Here is a 14091-nt window from a genome sequence, read left to right as displayed (position 1 = left end):
TAACGTGCCACTAACATCATCTTTCTCTTACAAGTGGGGGGACACAGGCTCATCCAGAATCGTAGTAACACTGCTTCCTCCGTTCTCGTTACTAGTTTGCAGCCAGTGGATCCATTCGGAGTGTTTATCTTGCAAGCTGCCTGAGTGCACAAAGACAGTGTGGTTTTTCCGATAGACATCGCTGCCACCTTCACACCTCCTAAAATCACGTGTCCTGTTCTGCTAGTAATACTGAGGTGGGACACATAAAAAGGCCAGGTAACACCTTCACAACGTTAGACAGATCCCGCAGTCGGGATTCTATCACAGTGGTATAAAAAGTCTCAGGATGTTTAATGAAATCATGACATTCTCCTTACTTCTGAAGTATACAAATCAGCCAATTATTACCGTGTTAAACTATATAGCCCAAAAAGGGTATATATATCAAAAATAAATAAATAAAAACCAGTTACTATTGTCCGAAAGTGAGCGAAAGAGCCTCTCTAATTGGGGAGGGAGGGGGAGACCATTTCGAGACCATCTTCCAGAGAAAATCAAGAGGAAGTATTTAGAAGGCTTTGCTGCAAACTTGTTATTAACTAGCTGCCTAAGTCAGACAACCTCACAGGGTTGGGATGTTAGACTCCTACGCAAAATGAAATTATTGGGACGTTCCAGCTCCAATATTTTACGATTTGCTACGTTTTGAAGTCAACGTGCAGCATGAAAATACTTTTTAAAACAGACTTTTGGGAAGGCAGAATAGTGACTGGCAAAGGATGGGTGCTCAGTAAATAAACAGCATTGACTGCAGAAGGGAGCGGACCAGAAGGGGACCCCAGCGACGTGGGCACACGGCGGCTACCGAGCCGCCGTGTCACCGTCCCTCCTGCATTCAGAGAAGACATAGAGTGTCTCTTCGCACGGCCTAAACTGACATGACATAAGTGAGCATTCACATATGTTTTCAATCTTTATTAGGAACGTATTAGCCTAAGACACCGTGGGGACTTGCTGCAGGATTCGTGTTTTTGCTGTTGAGCGATGCACATTGTCTCTGTTTCAGATTTTCTCTTCCTCCCTTCCTCTGCCCCCACTCCCCCTTTTTTTAATTTAACCAGAGAAAATGGCATGTTAATTTCAGCTCCACCTCGGCTGGGTCATTCTCAGGTCAGCGGATTAGAGACACCAACAGAAGAAAGAAGACCGTGCGCTCCAACTGCAGGGCAGGATGACCCAGCCATCAATCACGCCGGCGCGCGCCTGAACAATGACAGTCATCTGTCAGGAAGCAGGAGGGGGCGTCTCATTAACACACCGCTCACCTGCCCTGAGCTACACCTCGCTTATAATAATATCGATCATTCACCTCCGAGGAGTTTCTTTTTTCTGCTGGATGAAATAACAGGCACTCTATTTCCCCTCTTCTCCCCTTGGAGTTCACGCGGCTGGCTTGCTGGGAGAGGGAAGAAGTGGTCGGCGCTGGGCGGGACCGGGCGGGGGCGGACGCCGCCAGGAGAGCAAAGAAGGTGTCTCAGGGTGCTTGCGGTCGGGGTCACTGCACCGGTCACCTGAGAGCAGAGCCCGCACATGCAAGCCGGGGCGGGGACGTGCGAGTTGGGGCTGGAGGGCTCGGTCCCAGGCACGCCATCTCCCCCACCGTCCTCCGAAGGCTTCTTAAGATCTCACACTGGTTTCCCACGTCGTTTCCTGTGAATACAGACAACTTGAAAATGAAGTCAGCAAACAGGGTTGGTTTTCGGAGCGTTGGAATCTAGCACCAAGCCCTCTACTCACTACCTGTGTTTTTCCTGGTACTGTTCTGCCTCTGGTGAGCATTTAATTAACGCAGCCTAAGGAAGCCCTGAAACTGACCACAGAGAGAGTTCTGGAGACACTTCTGTGTGAAGCCACATTTAGTGATGTTCCCAAAAGGAGACTGTCAGGCACTTGCTGCGATACAGCATTCATGGCCTGTGCGGTCCCAGGATCTGGGATGTGTGTTTCTTTGATGGGCTGTAAATAGAGTCTTTTACAAAGTTTTAATGGAAAGCCCAGGATTTAAACTTAGGCCACCATCCGGAACTGTTCATAAATTACAAAAATGTGTTTCTCTTCCACCGCAGGGGGTTCAACACACACACACTCACACACTCGGCCTTTTTCAATTCTTGAAAAAGGAAAATATAACATACCTTTTTTGCCGGAGTGGAAAAGTAGCCAAAAGCCGCTACAGCTCAGAGGGGGCTCACGGACGAGAAAGCCGTGGCCCAGAGTGGCGATGCGACCTATGTGAGGCCACAGGAACCAGGCCTCGGGGGCGCACTGCTCGGGAAGGACGGTAGACCCACGGGAAACTGTGCCTCGGGCACGATGGAACATAAAACACGTCGATGGCAAACGTGGGTAGTGGCCCTCGGGTTGTCGGCTCGGGCACTGTCACTTACAAGCGCGGGGCTGACCGGCCTCAGGAACCTGGAGGAAAGGGGTGTCCGCACTCTTGAGCCCTGAATGCCCGGGGCCAGAGGACGGACGAGTGCAGGTGTCTCTCCTGGGGAAGGGCAAGCCAAGGACAAATCAAAGCAGCAGGGGAAGCAAGCTTACCGTGTCTGGAGACTACAGAAAACGTTCCTTTAGGGTCGCCTCCGCACGCCACGGAGCAACGCCCTCCTCCTGCCCCGGAACTCGGGTGCAGTTAGCGTGACGGCACGTAGGCTCGTGGGGAAAACGTCCCTCGCAGGGCAGCTTTGCTCCACTGCGGTGCGCTGTCCCCTGCGCGGGGAGCCTGCCGCGTTCTTTGGGGTTAGCAGTGCCGAAAGGCCAAGGCACTTCAGCAACGTCGGAGGGGTTTCTCTACTAAGAGTACAGGCTACAACCCCTTACGCGCAACTACAATCCAGAAGTGTTTGAACACTGCAAAGACTCATAGCTCCTTTGGCGACAAAATCTGACCTCCCCTCCACCGGCTGACCTATTTATCCCATTTAGATGGAAGATTCCTGCATTTGACTCACGCCCTTGATTCTGGAGCACTGGCCTGACTCCTCGAGAGGCTGCTGGGTACCAAACACGCACGCCCCCTGGCGCCTTTCTCAAATCGAAAAGATTCTGAACTTACCTGAAACACACCTGGCTGGATGGCCTTGGGTCAGACCTTATGGAGCTTAACACCCCCTCAGCTGTGAAGGGTTCTGCGAATTTCTGTCCAGACATCAGCCTGCATCCCGTCATTCCTGGAGAAGACAAAACAACTACAAAAAGAACACGGGGCTCATTATGGCTTCTCTGGGAACCCCCATGCTGAAATTGCCCACCCGCTACTGTTTTTCTTTCTTTCCGCAGAGCAAGTGATGGTCCTGGTTAATAACAGTTCTGCCAGGAGCGCAGAGTTAGTGCCCAGTGACACAGCCCTGGGGCCCGTCCGTGGGGCTGCGCATGAGCCTGTGGGATCCAACGGGCACCGTCTCCCAGAAGAAAGGCTGGAAATCGAATGCCCCGCCACTTCGCCAGATCTTCATGCCTCCTTCTCTGATTTGCAAAAGCCATTACCACAGTTGCTCTAAGGGGGAAAACATAAAATATAGGCCTACCCAGTTCTAATTCCCAAGAACTTAATCTATATCACACAGGATTAAAATATTGATTTTCCAGTAGGCTACTGGAAGGCAGCTGGTGGATTTTGGTGCAGGAGTCTTACGTGTGCAAGAGGCCAAATTTCACTTCTGGTGAGGGTCGTCGTGCTGACCATCGTGGCCCTTCTCCCCGACACTTGCCCTATCTCCTTTTGCTCCACGTAAATTATTTTCAAAACTTTGTCTTTTAAATCAGCCACCTGGATGTCTACATAAGATTTTTTCCCAATCCCCGGGAACGACCCTTTCTAAAACGCAGTCCAGATTCATTACGCAGCTCTCTATGTGCTCTTTATTTATTCCGGACGTGGAAAAGGTGCACAGAACAGACATTTAATTTTTTACATAAATTCCTCTCCTTCTTTCTCTTCCCCCCTTCGACTCTCTCTCTCTCTTCCCCTCTCTCCCTCTCCCTTCCTCCCTCTCTTCCTCCCCCCTCCTTCTCCCCCTCTCTCTCTCCTTAATTGCCCGGCCTTTACAAACCCATGCCTGCGAAAGAAACACCCGTCTATTGCTGTCAGATGTGCCTGGCTGGGAAAGCTATTGGGTTTATAGAAGAGACAAACATTTCAGGCATGCCATTCTGGGGTAATGAAGCATGGCAACAAAATATACCTGTGCAACATTTGATAAAGATGAGCTGACATGCCAGTCCAAATAGGTTCTTTTGTGTGTCTGCACGTGTCTACCATCATTGCTTCCATCTTAAAACAGGAAGGTAGCAGCAACAGCAGCAGCTGGCAGGGACCAGAAGGGAGAGCCGCTCACACAATTAAACGTCGTTTACCTCTGGCCTGATTTCACTCCCACTACCCTTAATTTATTACATGTTTTCTCCCTTTTTATGCAAAAAAAAAAAAAGTGGTTCAATTTTTCTTTCTTTCTGTTGCTATCTACTTGCTTTTACAGGGGCTCTGGAGAAGACAATAGGGAAAGTCCCTGGGTGGGTAGCACTGGGTCTTAAGTTAAAATGCCTCTTAGTGGGGTTTTTATGGCTTTTATTGTTATTTGATTAATGTAAAGCAAAATTAAACCCTACAGTTACACATGGGTACATCAGCCAGAGAGTGGGCCAACTGCACTTCGTCCTTCGGTTTACAGAAAACGTCTTTTGTTGCTTAAGAATGAGAGCGGGAGAGAGAGAGAGAGAACTGTAGGCCAGCTAAAACGCAGGACTGGAAGATGCAGGAAACCCCGTGACCCAGATACAAGCCAGAGAATCATTTCTGATCGCTCATCTTATCCGAGTTGGTTTCCTCGTGTTCCTCTGCCCGATTTCTGGGTCCAGTCAACCTGCATCTATTTCCTTTCTTCAGGACGGCCAAGGTGGCCATCCCCAGGTGTCCCCCTGGCAGGTGCCTCGGCTGGGACGACGCCGTGACCAAGGGAGGGGGTCTGCCTGGCGTCCCGCACTGCCCTCGCTAAACCTGGCTTCACAAAGGCCTATGCAGTGTGTTGCCTTTATACTCTTTATGGGGAAGCACATCCTATTTATAAAAGCAGTGCAGAGAAGCTGAAAGGGGTATAATAGCCACTCTGTATTATAAAGCTCTTCTGTTGAAAGAGCTGGACAAAGTGCCTTGGGTTATTTGATTTCTTTCTTCTTCCCCTGATGGCAGTAACAGTTTTGGTGGCGCGCGTGATGACAATGAGCACTTTGTGGTCTGATGACCTCCCCAAGAACCAGACACACACAGGTTTTGCTTTTGTTCACTCATCTAATTACCAACCCTCCATTATATCTCTTCTCGGACATATAAACTCCAGTTAACCTTTAAATTCAAATAAGATGGTCTTCCATTTGCCTACCTCAGAGTAAGACTACTCTAAACGGTCATTTCCATGTGAAATAATCCAGGGCAAGGGTCATTTCTCCTTCCCCTCAGACCTCCTGCACCGAGAGTCTGTACTCACTAAAAACCTTGAGGACACAGAATGAGGGATGAGCGCGTGGGATTTGGTCTGAAGGGGCCTGAGTTCAAGCATTTGCCCTGCTGCTCATTAACTGGGAACAGTCTTAGTATCTTCGAGCTTCTGCTTCCTCTTCTTTAAAGTTAGTGTAGGAAGATTCTAGGCCTAACACTGGAGCGGCTGGAGAAAACCAAGTGGATATGAAAGCACTCTGTAAATGGCAAACTCTACACCCAGTGTCACTTCTTTTTACAAACATGTTTAAAGCCATTTATATAGGTAAAAGGAAATTTCAAAAATAATCACAGAACAAAGTCGTGTTCAATCTCAAAAACTTAATGATGAAAAAGGGGGAAAAAAGCCAATAAACCCACAGACTGTAATGTGTCGGGCCTTACCAAGTCTATGTTCTATAAAATTCCCAGTTATTTAAGGCTGCGTCTTGTCAAAACCATTACATTGACTTCCTTCTTTTAATTTGCAAAGTAATGGTGAAAATATCCCTCGAGACTTACAGCAGCGAGTACTGTCTAATGGAAGTCATTCAATGAGTTGGCTATTGTTTTATTGGTAATAGGAAACACGCTTCTGACTAGAAGAGATGTATTTCGGAAGAAGCTGTATAAATTTATCACAAAATCAGCCATTTCTTAACCGCACAAAAATAGTGGAACTAACAAGATTACTGAGGTAGATTAAAAGATCCCTTTGTTTCCTCTTGTTTCAGGTTCTAAGTCAGATTGGTTGAGGTATCATTTGACAAGTATCAATCTCAATAAATGCATGCACCAGAACCAGGACATGAAGCATTTCCATCCCCCTCAATCCCATTTGGAGCCAAACTCCCCCCACCATGGTCTCTAGCAACCACCGGCATGCTCATGTCTCTACCGGTCTGTCTTTCCCAAGGCTTCAAATAAGCAGAATCACAGAGTATGTTGCCTCTTGAACTTGGCTTCTTTCACTTAGAATAGCCCATTGGAGAGGCTTCCATGGACTCATGTACACGTGAGCAGTGCGTTCTTTTCATCTCTGGGGCTATTAGGCAGGTATTCCCCAGTTGTGTATTAACCAGTTGATGAATACTTGGTTTGTTTCTAGATTTGGGCAGTTATGAACAAAACCACATGCACGTGCATACAATCCCTGACCATTCATTGCTCAAAGTTGGGTATTCTGTCCTCTCCAACTCAACATATACAGATTTTTGTGTGGGCGTATATTTCCATCTCTCTTAGATAAATACGTAGGCGTGGGATGGGAGGGTGGGTAAGAGGATAAGTGTATGTCTCACTTTATAAGGATCTAGTAAATCACTTTCTGGAGCAGTGGCGCCATTTTGCATTCCTGGCAGCGACGTATGAGAATTCCAGTTGCTCCGCGTCCTCGCCAGCACCTGATGCTGTCGTTTTGCTGGCCGTTTTAACAGGTGCGTACTCACGCCTCACCATGATTTTAATGTGTATTTCCTTAATGACGGATGATGCCATGGGCTGACTTGCTATCTGTATATCTTGTCTGAGGAAGGCTCCTTCAAATCTGCTCATGTTTTCTATCGAGATGTTTCTCTTCTTGTGAAGCCACGAGAGACTAATCTAGTCTAGATACTAATATTCCATCAGATATTTGTGTTAAAGATACTCTCTCCCAGTGTGTGGCTCGTCTCCTCTCAACAGTGTCTTCTGAAGAGAAAAAAAAAAAAAAAAGCTTTTAATTTTGAAGATCAATCCCTCGATTTTTTTGCTCTGACTCATGAGTATTAAAATTTTTCTAGTGTGTAAATTAATTAGAAAGACTCATTGACCAATTGCAGGGCCCTCCTCAAACAGACAGCATTGGTCAGGAGAATTCCTCAATACAACAGTCTCTCTTCCCTTCATGAACATGTGTGAAATTCCAAAGTCCACACAAGGAACACGGTCTGTTCTGGCTCAGGTTGGATAACTAGGGGCTCAGGGCTGAGATTAATAAAGAGGATGAGGGTGACCCTTACCTAGTCATTAAGTCAAGTGTTTGGCATTTGGTGAATTTGATGGTAAAATTACTATAGACAATTTAGTTGCTTGCTCTGCTTTCTCAGTTTTCTTTTTTTTCTTTTTAGAGGTTAGAGGAGAGGCAGAGGGAGAATGAGAGAGAGAGAATCTTAAGCAGTCTCAACATGCTGCTCGGAGCCCAACACAGGGCTCAATCCCACAACCCTGAGATCATGACCTGAGCTGAAACCGAGAGTTGGACACTTAACCAACTGAGCCACCCAGGTGCCCCTCTGCTCTCCCAGTTCTTGACTCACTTCTGTTTATGGACTTCAAAAATGAATCAACTGATTATGAAGAATTACAAAGAAAGCCCTACGTATAACCAATAGTTTAAAGAACCGTTAACTCGTGTACAGATCAACTCCTTAATATGTGCAGAGAGACCGTTTCTCTTTATTTGTCGAACTGCTCCTTTGGGGGGAGGGAGGTGTGGATTATAATGTTCTCCTTGACAAGATGTCGGCATCCTCTCTGAAGCACAGTCAGGCGGATCCCCAGTCTCCACGTGAGACCTCCCTCATGCGTGTTCTCTTGAACAACTTCCATTGCTTGGGGTCCCCTTCTGATGCTGGAATGCTTTGGAACCATGCTGGTGGAAAGAGTCCTGGGCCTTGCACTTTCCCATCTCTGTCGCCACTCCTGCTGTCCCCACACTGTAGCTCTGGGCATTTCCTGTCGCTTCTTTCTGCTTCTGTGACACCTGTAAGCAGACACTTGCCTCGGACGACTCAGAAAACAACTGGTCTTATTTGAATCCATTAGCTATTCCGCATCTTCAGCCCCCACATAAATCCTTGCCCAGCTCAGATTCCTCTCGCCACAGTGACCGCTGTGCTCTGTACCCTTGTGTTGTCTCCTGGGGGCTGGGTCCTTAGCTTTCTCTGCGCCAGCCTTCCAGTCGCTTGTTTCCAGCAGGGACAGGCCCTCCTCCTGTCCTATAGGCTGACTTGGCCGCGTGTATCCGCAGCTGCACTCCCGGGTTCTGGGCATCACCGAATCTCCGGTTTCTCCGGTCTCGTGACTCAGGCGCTCATTTGCTCTTGCGGTCCAACAGAACGCCACAACCCATAAAGCCCCTGAAGCCCCCAGTGCCTCTGTCTGCTGGGTCAGCCTGCCATCTCCCTTCGCCCCATCCCTGAAAGCCACAGCTCCGATCTGCATGCAGTGCTCCCCTGGACCCCCGTGCTTCCAGAGAAAAGCCACCCTGGCTTCCTGCTTCCCAGGGAAGTCGAGACCATGGTCAAGGAAAGGGCGTTAAGCGTGCACTGCCACTCTGTGTGTGTGTGTGGTGGGGGGACAAAGCGGACAACCCGACGTGGCAGTGAGGGGTTCAGCAGATGGACCTAGTCATCTCCCGCAGGCCAAGACTCATCCCAGCTACGCCAGTGGGAGGGGGCTGGGGACAACTGGAAATGTTCAGAATGATTGACCAAAATGGGTTAGCAATCTCTAGACCAAGGGCCATTAATCTGAAAATGGCTCTGAGTCTATTTGATTTCAATAGAAAGAAAAGACTCCTTTTGAAATGGATAGTGACAGCCAAGTTCAGAGATAACAGACTGGCAGTGACAAGGCTGTACTTCTTAAAACAAACAACAGAAAGCCTTGCTGGCTCTGTTTGGATAGTTTTGGTCAGTTGGTTTTTAAGGTTATCACCAGGGCTGCTCACATCGCCCTTCCCTCCTTGCCCTCCCGCCATCAGAACTCACAGATGTGCAGACCTTGCTGGGAGCCAAGAGCAGAGGAATGGAGAAGGACGGAGCGGGGAAGAGGGAGTGCTAGGGAGCCCCCACCAAGCCCATCTTCCTCTACCCCCTTCATGTGCAACAGACAAAAGACCTCGAAGGAGCACAGAGAGAGGCGGCACGCAGGGAGGACGGCGCAGGATAGCAGGAATGGAGAGACAACGCCACGTGTCCGCAGGAGCACATGGGCACACGTGTGGCCGCAGCACCAAGCCCTGGACCATCACTGAGAGGACAACAGGACAAGGTCACGGGAAAACACTCCTCTGACTCACTCTTAAGTAGGCAGAGGAATTAGGACTGATTTATGAATGTATTCCCACAATTTACTTGAAAATTTGTAATGTCTGTGCAGCCTGGCAAGAAAAAAAAGGCAAAGGTTGTGTGAAGGAACGGTTCTGTCCCTCTTTATTGTAAAATTATCCCATGCTACCTGCTCTAATCCCGTGAAAACAAATTAAATCCTCACTAAGCTGACTTTAAATCAATAGTTTCATTTAAGAATAGTGTGACTTAATAAAAATAAAAAACTAACTGGTCCAGCCAATTTAAGAGGGGAATAAATCATTGCCCAAGGAAAAATAGCAGATTTGACTTGTATATGGGCCCAGGTCTGTTTAGGGGGGAGAGTCCGTGTCTAGATTAACTCTGGCCGAGAATGAAGCTCAGCAGCCCCGTTCGGGGATGTGCTTTACTCTGCACACCCCAAGAGCAAGGATGCTGGCTACCCCAAAAAGGGGGAGCAGCATTTCAATCAGTATTTTGAAAAAAAAAATCACTAAAAACTACAGGATGGCACTGTGTGGACCGCCTCCTTAGCGAGCCTGCTAACAGCCCAGGGCTCACCGTGTGAACCGAGACCAGTGTTGGCTGCAGCGGAACCGGAGAGGGGCCGTGGGGCGATGCGGGGAAGGCAACACGCTCCTCAGCCAGCCAGGACGAAGGCACAAGTAGGTGTGCATGACACACGCCAGTAGTTATAATAGATGAGTGATCTATTTGCAAAACTTCTTCTAAAAAATCTAAGGGCTAGGTAGACTTTTTTTTTTTTTTTGCAGCATACTAGAGATATGTTCCCATTTTCTGAAAAATGAAAGTCATCTAGAAATAAAGATCACAATTTTACTAAAGAGGTCTCTGCAAGGGCTTACAGAAAAAGCCCTGCAACACCATAAACTAATACTTTGTCCCATTTAATGAAGTACTTGTTTATTAATCATATAAATTAGAAAAATACTTAGAACCCCGTGCTTGCCCACTTACTTTATCATGTATTAGAGATACATAAACATTAAAGTGAGTGCCTTCAGACCGTGACACATCAATATTATCAGTGTCACTCTTACCACCAGACCATTTTTAAATTTTCATAATTATAAAATGTCAATTCCAGTTACTGATGCTCGTGGCCAATAGGCTATTTTTATTTATCACGTTGACAGTAACAAGTAAGAAAGCATATCCTCTCTAATGTAAGATTCAACCCAAAAAGCCAGACGAGACCACTTGTTCTTTCCCATTGGCCTCTCTCTTAGGGACTAAATTTAATTTATTTTTTTGGCCAGAAAAACACTTGGCCAGACGACGTGGAGAAGCAGTTACTTAAGGCAGCGTAATTCGGTGGGGAGCACGTCAGCTGGCATTCAGCCTCTAGTCATGCTCCTGTGTTGATAATCCTGTGTCACCTATGTAATTATTGGATATTTTGGCCTCAGTTTTATTGGCCATAAAATGAGAGTGACAATACCCCCCCCCCCAGTTTACTGAGTTACTAAGAGGTCTTGACCAGGCGACGGTACTCACAGGGGAGGCATGACTGTACTCCTTTCTATCCAAAGAGGAGCATAGTAATTAATTCCAACACAAAAACCACTGGCCTTTCTATGGCGTTTGGGCACATCCCTCCAAAATGGTGGAATGATTATCACCATCCTGAGTGAGAGCTCCAGGAAGGGCGATGGCAAAATATGGCCACTGAAGGGCTTGTTCCCCCCAGGTTAACTCAGGGGTGTTCACGGCTGTGCCCGTTGTAAACCAAGTCCGCGGTTCAGCGTGTAGGGTGATGGCCTCAAGAGACCTGGGTGGAGTGTGTCCAAACTTGCTCCAGCTTGAGCAGTTGGCGAGATGAGTCTGCGGTCATGTCACGGTGCCAATCTCCACCCGCTGCGAGCAATGACCCGACGGCTGCAAACGAGCAATGTATTTGTTTCTATTTGTAGTAAATTAGGAGTGTTTTCCTTTTCTGGAAGGTCAATCCTTTGTTTTCAGTACCCAGTCAAGTGAAAACTTTCACTATTATGAAGCAATTCCCCAGCAGTCTCTCCTTGAAAAGTGCTCTAAAATCATTCTGTGAATGGCTCCTCTCAATTACCCCGGAGGTAGGTGGGCATTTTACAAATGGAGAAACCAAGAATGAGCAGGGAGCCTGGAAAGATCATGGGCAATTGATCACATGACCGAGAGAGGGGTTCATAATCCCTTGTTGCGTTCCCCACCATCCGACCTTCGTCCTAAAGTCTGTGCTGTGTAGACATTACTCCCATCAGCCCAGAGCCTGAAACATCAGTACGAGAGCTGTTGTCAGAAAAGATGTCACCTGTAATATCCTGGGAAGCTTTGTCCCACGTGCTCAACTGCTGATCCCACCATCCCCGTTGCCTTCAGAAGCCCTCCCCCTGCTCTGAGCCTGTTATCACAGTCAAACTACTCAGGAGACACCCAATGAGACAGGGAGTCACGGTCTTTTCCAGTCAGGCTGAGCCAACATCCGTAGTGATGCCGGGTCTACGATACCTACAGCCTCGTGTCCCAAAGGACAGCTCGAGGAGTTCTAGGTCTTCCAGCCAGAACACATGCACCCCAGCTCAACAATTTCCAAGGCAGAGGCCATTAGAAAAGTGCCCCTGGCTCTCCATGCTCAGCCTGGGAATTGAGGGACAAGGGTCAGAGAAGCTCGCTTGGGTCCCCCGCAAGCTTGCCCCAGGCTTCCCAAGCTTCCCTGATGACAGGAATTCCGGGGCTGCTCGCCAAACCCCAGATCATCAGGTGCCATCCCTGGAGGTTGTTGTCCTAGCCAGGGAGCAGGACTCTGTAGGTCTCACGGGCACCCGGGCGATTCTTCTCGACAGAAAAGTTTTGGAAATAATAACCAATAAACCTAACTCAAGGTCAGTGTTCTCACCTTGGCAGGAAGTAAGCAAGTTGCCCTGCCTCTTGCCCAGTGCAGCCCAATTTCCGCACAGTTGAGTGCAAATGCAATGTGGTCCTCATACGGGTTTGGTGTTTCAGGACCCGTGTGCAAATCACAGAACGCAGCGCCCCAGCATGCAGAGAGGCCAGGATTTCCAGATCTCACCGTCTCATTCCCAGAGAGGTGCAAGGCAGACACTTTGAGGAGGGGAGACTGCTGGTTCTTTCATGGGCAGGGGCTTCTAGGAGGCCGAGCAGTGGAGGAGGAGCAGATGGGGAGAGAACCAAATATTCCCTTCCAAACGCCCAAGCCGGTGGCTCAACAGTGTTAACAACTTATAAAACATGCGTCCACTCACCCGAGTTCTGACCTCCCAAGGAAGGAGACAGAGTCAGGTGGAAGAATCAAGCCAGGCTCTGAAGGGGTTTAAATGAGATGTTTCCAGCTAAGTCAGTGGGAACACGGCCCGCTTGCCCCAGCGAGCACCGACCGCACCTTGTGCCGGTCGTTTCTAGCGGGAGCAGCCACGGACATATTGCTTCTCTTCTTTAACTCCATCTGCTAAGAAAATTGCTCTGCAACCAACAAAAATCCAGAGACAAGTGGCTGGAAGCCTCGGGAACCCGGGCACAGGGGCACTCGGGTTTCCAGGAGCTTCCCGCCAGCTGCGGGACAGGAGCCCCGCAGGTGCAGGTCCAGGTGCAGGAAGAAGGGCAGCCGCGCCCATGCTGAGCAGTCAGCCCGCCTTTGCTGCCTTTGTTTCATGTTTGCAGCTACAGACGTTCTTTGCAAAATAATTATAAAAGCCTCAGCATACATTGCATAAAAAGCCCAATATTACAATATTTTCACCAAACACAAATAGCAGCGGCAGAACTCGTAAAAGCAGCAGACGGGTGTTCATATCTCCTTCAGGACCCCTGACACCGCCCAGCTGGCCGGTCCTCGAGCTGCTCAAGCGGTGGCCAAGCCCAGCAGCCCGCCCCACAGGCCCATCCTGGGGTGGGGGTAGGGGGCGCAGGCCCCCACGCCATGGACTCTGCCCCTACCCAGCGAGGCAGGGCGACCCTCTCTTCAAATCAGCAGTGTTAAGAGAAGTTGGTGGAGGAAACCGCAGAAACACTCAGGCTCTGACGAGTCTCCCCCAGGAGTCCACAGCACCGGGAGCACCCCATTATAAGGGCGGGGGGGACTGTGAATATGGTGGGTCAGCTGCAAACAAGTTCCAGCCATTTCTTCAAGGTGACCAGTCTGGGCACTGGCTTGGCTCCATCAACACGCAGCCCAGCACCACACTGAACAGGGGTTGGCTTCGTGGGTTCTGTTGAACGAAAGATTTCCTTTCCTCAAACAGATTTATCTTCTGTTAGTGTGAAAATACTGCTGCAGTCCCAACCTGGAAAGATTTCCTAGAATCCCAGCCCACAGGAGGAGCTGGGTTCCAACCTGAGGTCCCCAGAGCCGTGGTGGCCGCCAACTTTCCCCCATCTCCATTTGTCTGGAAACCTCATCACAAAGGACATCTTCAGAAAACAGCTCGTATCAGGACCAGGAAATGGAAGAAAACAAGCCCCAAGTGGCAGCATCCCAATCAA

The 14091-nt window shown here is 48.7% G+C and overlaps 1 long non-coding RNA gene across 2 annotated transcripts in view; it reads right to left on the bottom strand.

The window, feature by feature from the left end:
* Positions 1-844: 844 nt before the first annotated feature.
* LOC103658417 overlaps positions 845-14091 on the bottom strand; it is a 33340-nt gene continuing 20093 nt past the window's right edge. The window contains exons 3-5 of one of the 2 annotated variants that reach the window (XR_005835369.1): positions 3101-3215; positions 2178-2457; positions 851-1692 (exon numbers count right to left, since the gene is read on the bottom strand). This is a non-coding gene — a long non-coding RNA (uncharacterized LOC103658417). Of the gene's footprint in view, positions 1693-2177; positions 3216-14091 lie in introns of both variants that reach the window. The other variant, XR_005835368.1, reaches the window with a different exon arrangement.

Source organism: Ursus maritimus, unplaced genomic scaffold (genome assembly GCF_017311325.1).
Source record: "Ursus maritimus isolate PB19 unplaced genomic scaffold, ASM1731132v1 scaffold_18, whole genome shotgun sequence".
In the NCBI taxonomy this organism is placed as follows: domain Eukaryota; kingdom Metazoa; phylum Chordata; class Mammalia; order Carnivora; family Ursidae; genus Ursus; species Ursus maritimus.
Note: the sequence above shows the minus strand (reverse complement) of the source record. Positions and strands in the feature narration are given on the sequence as shown.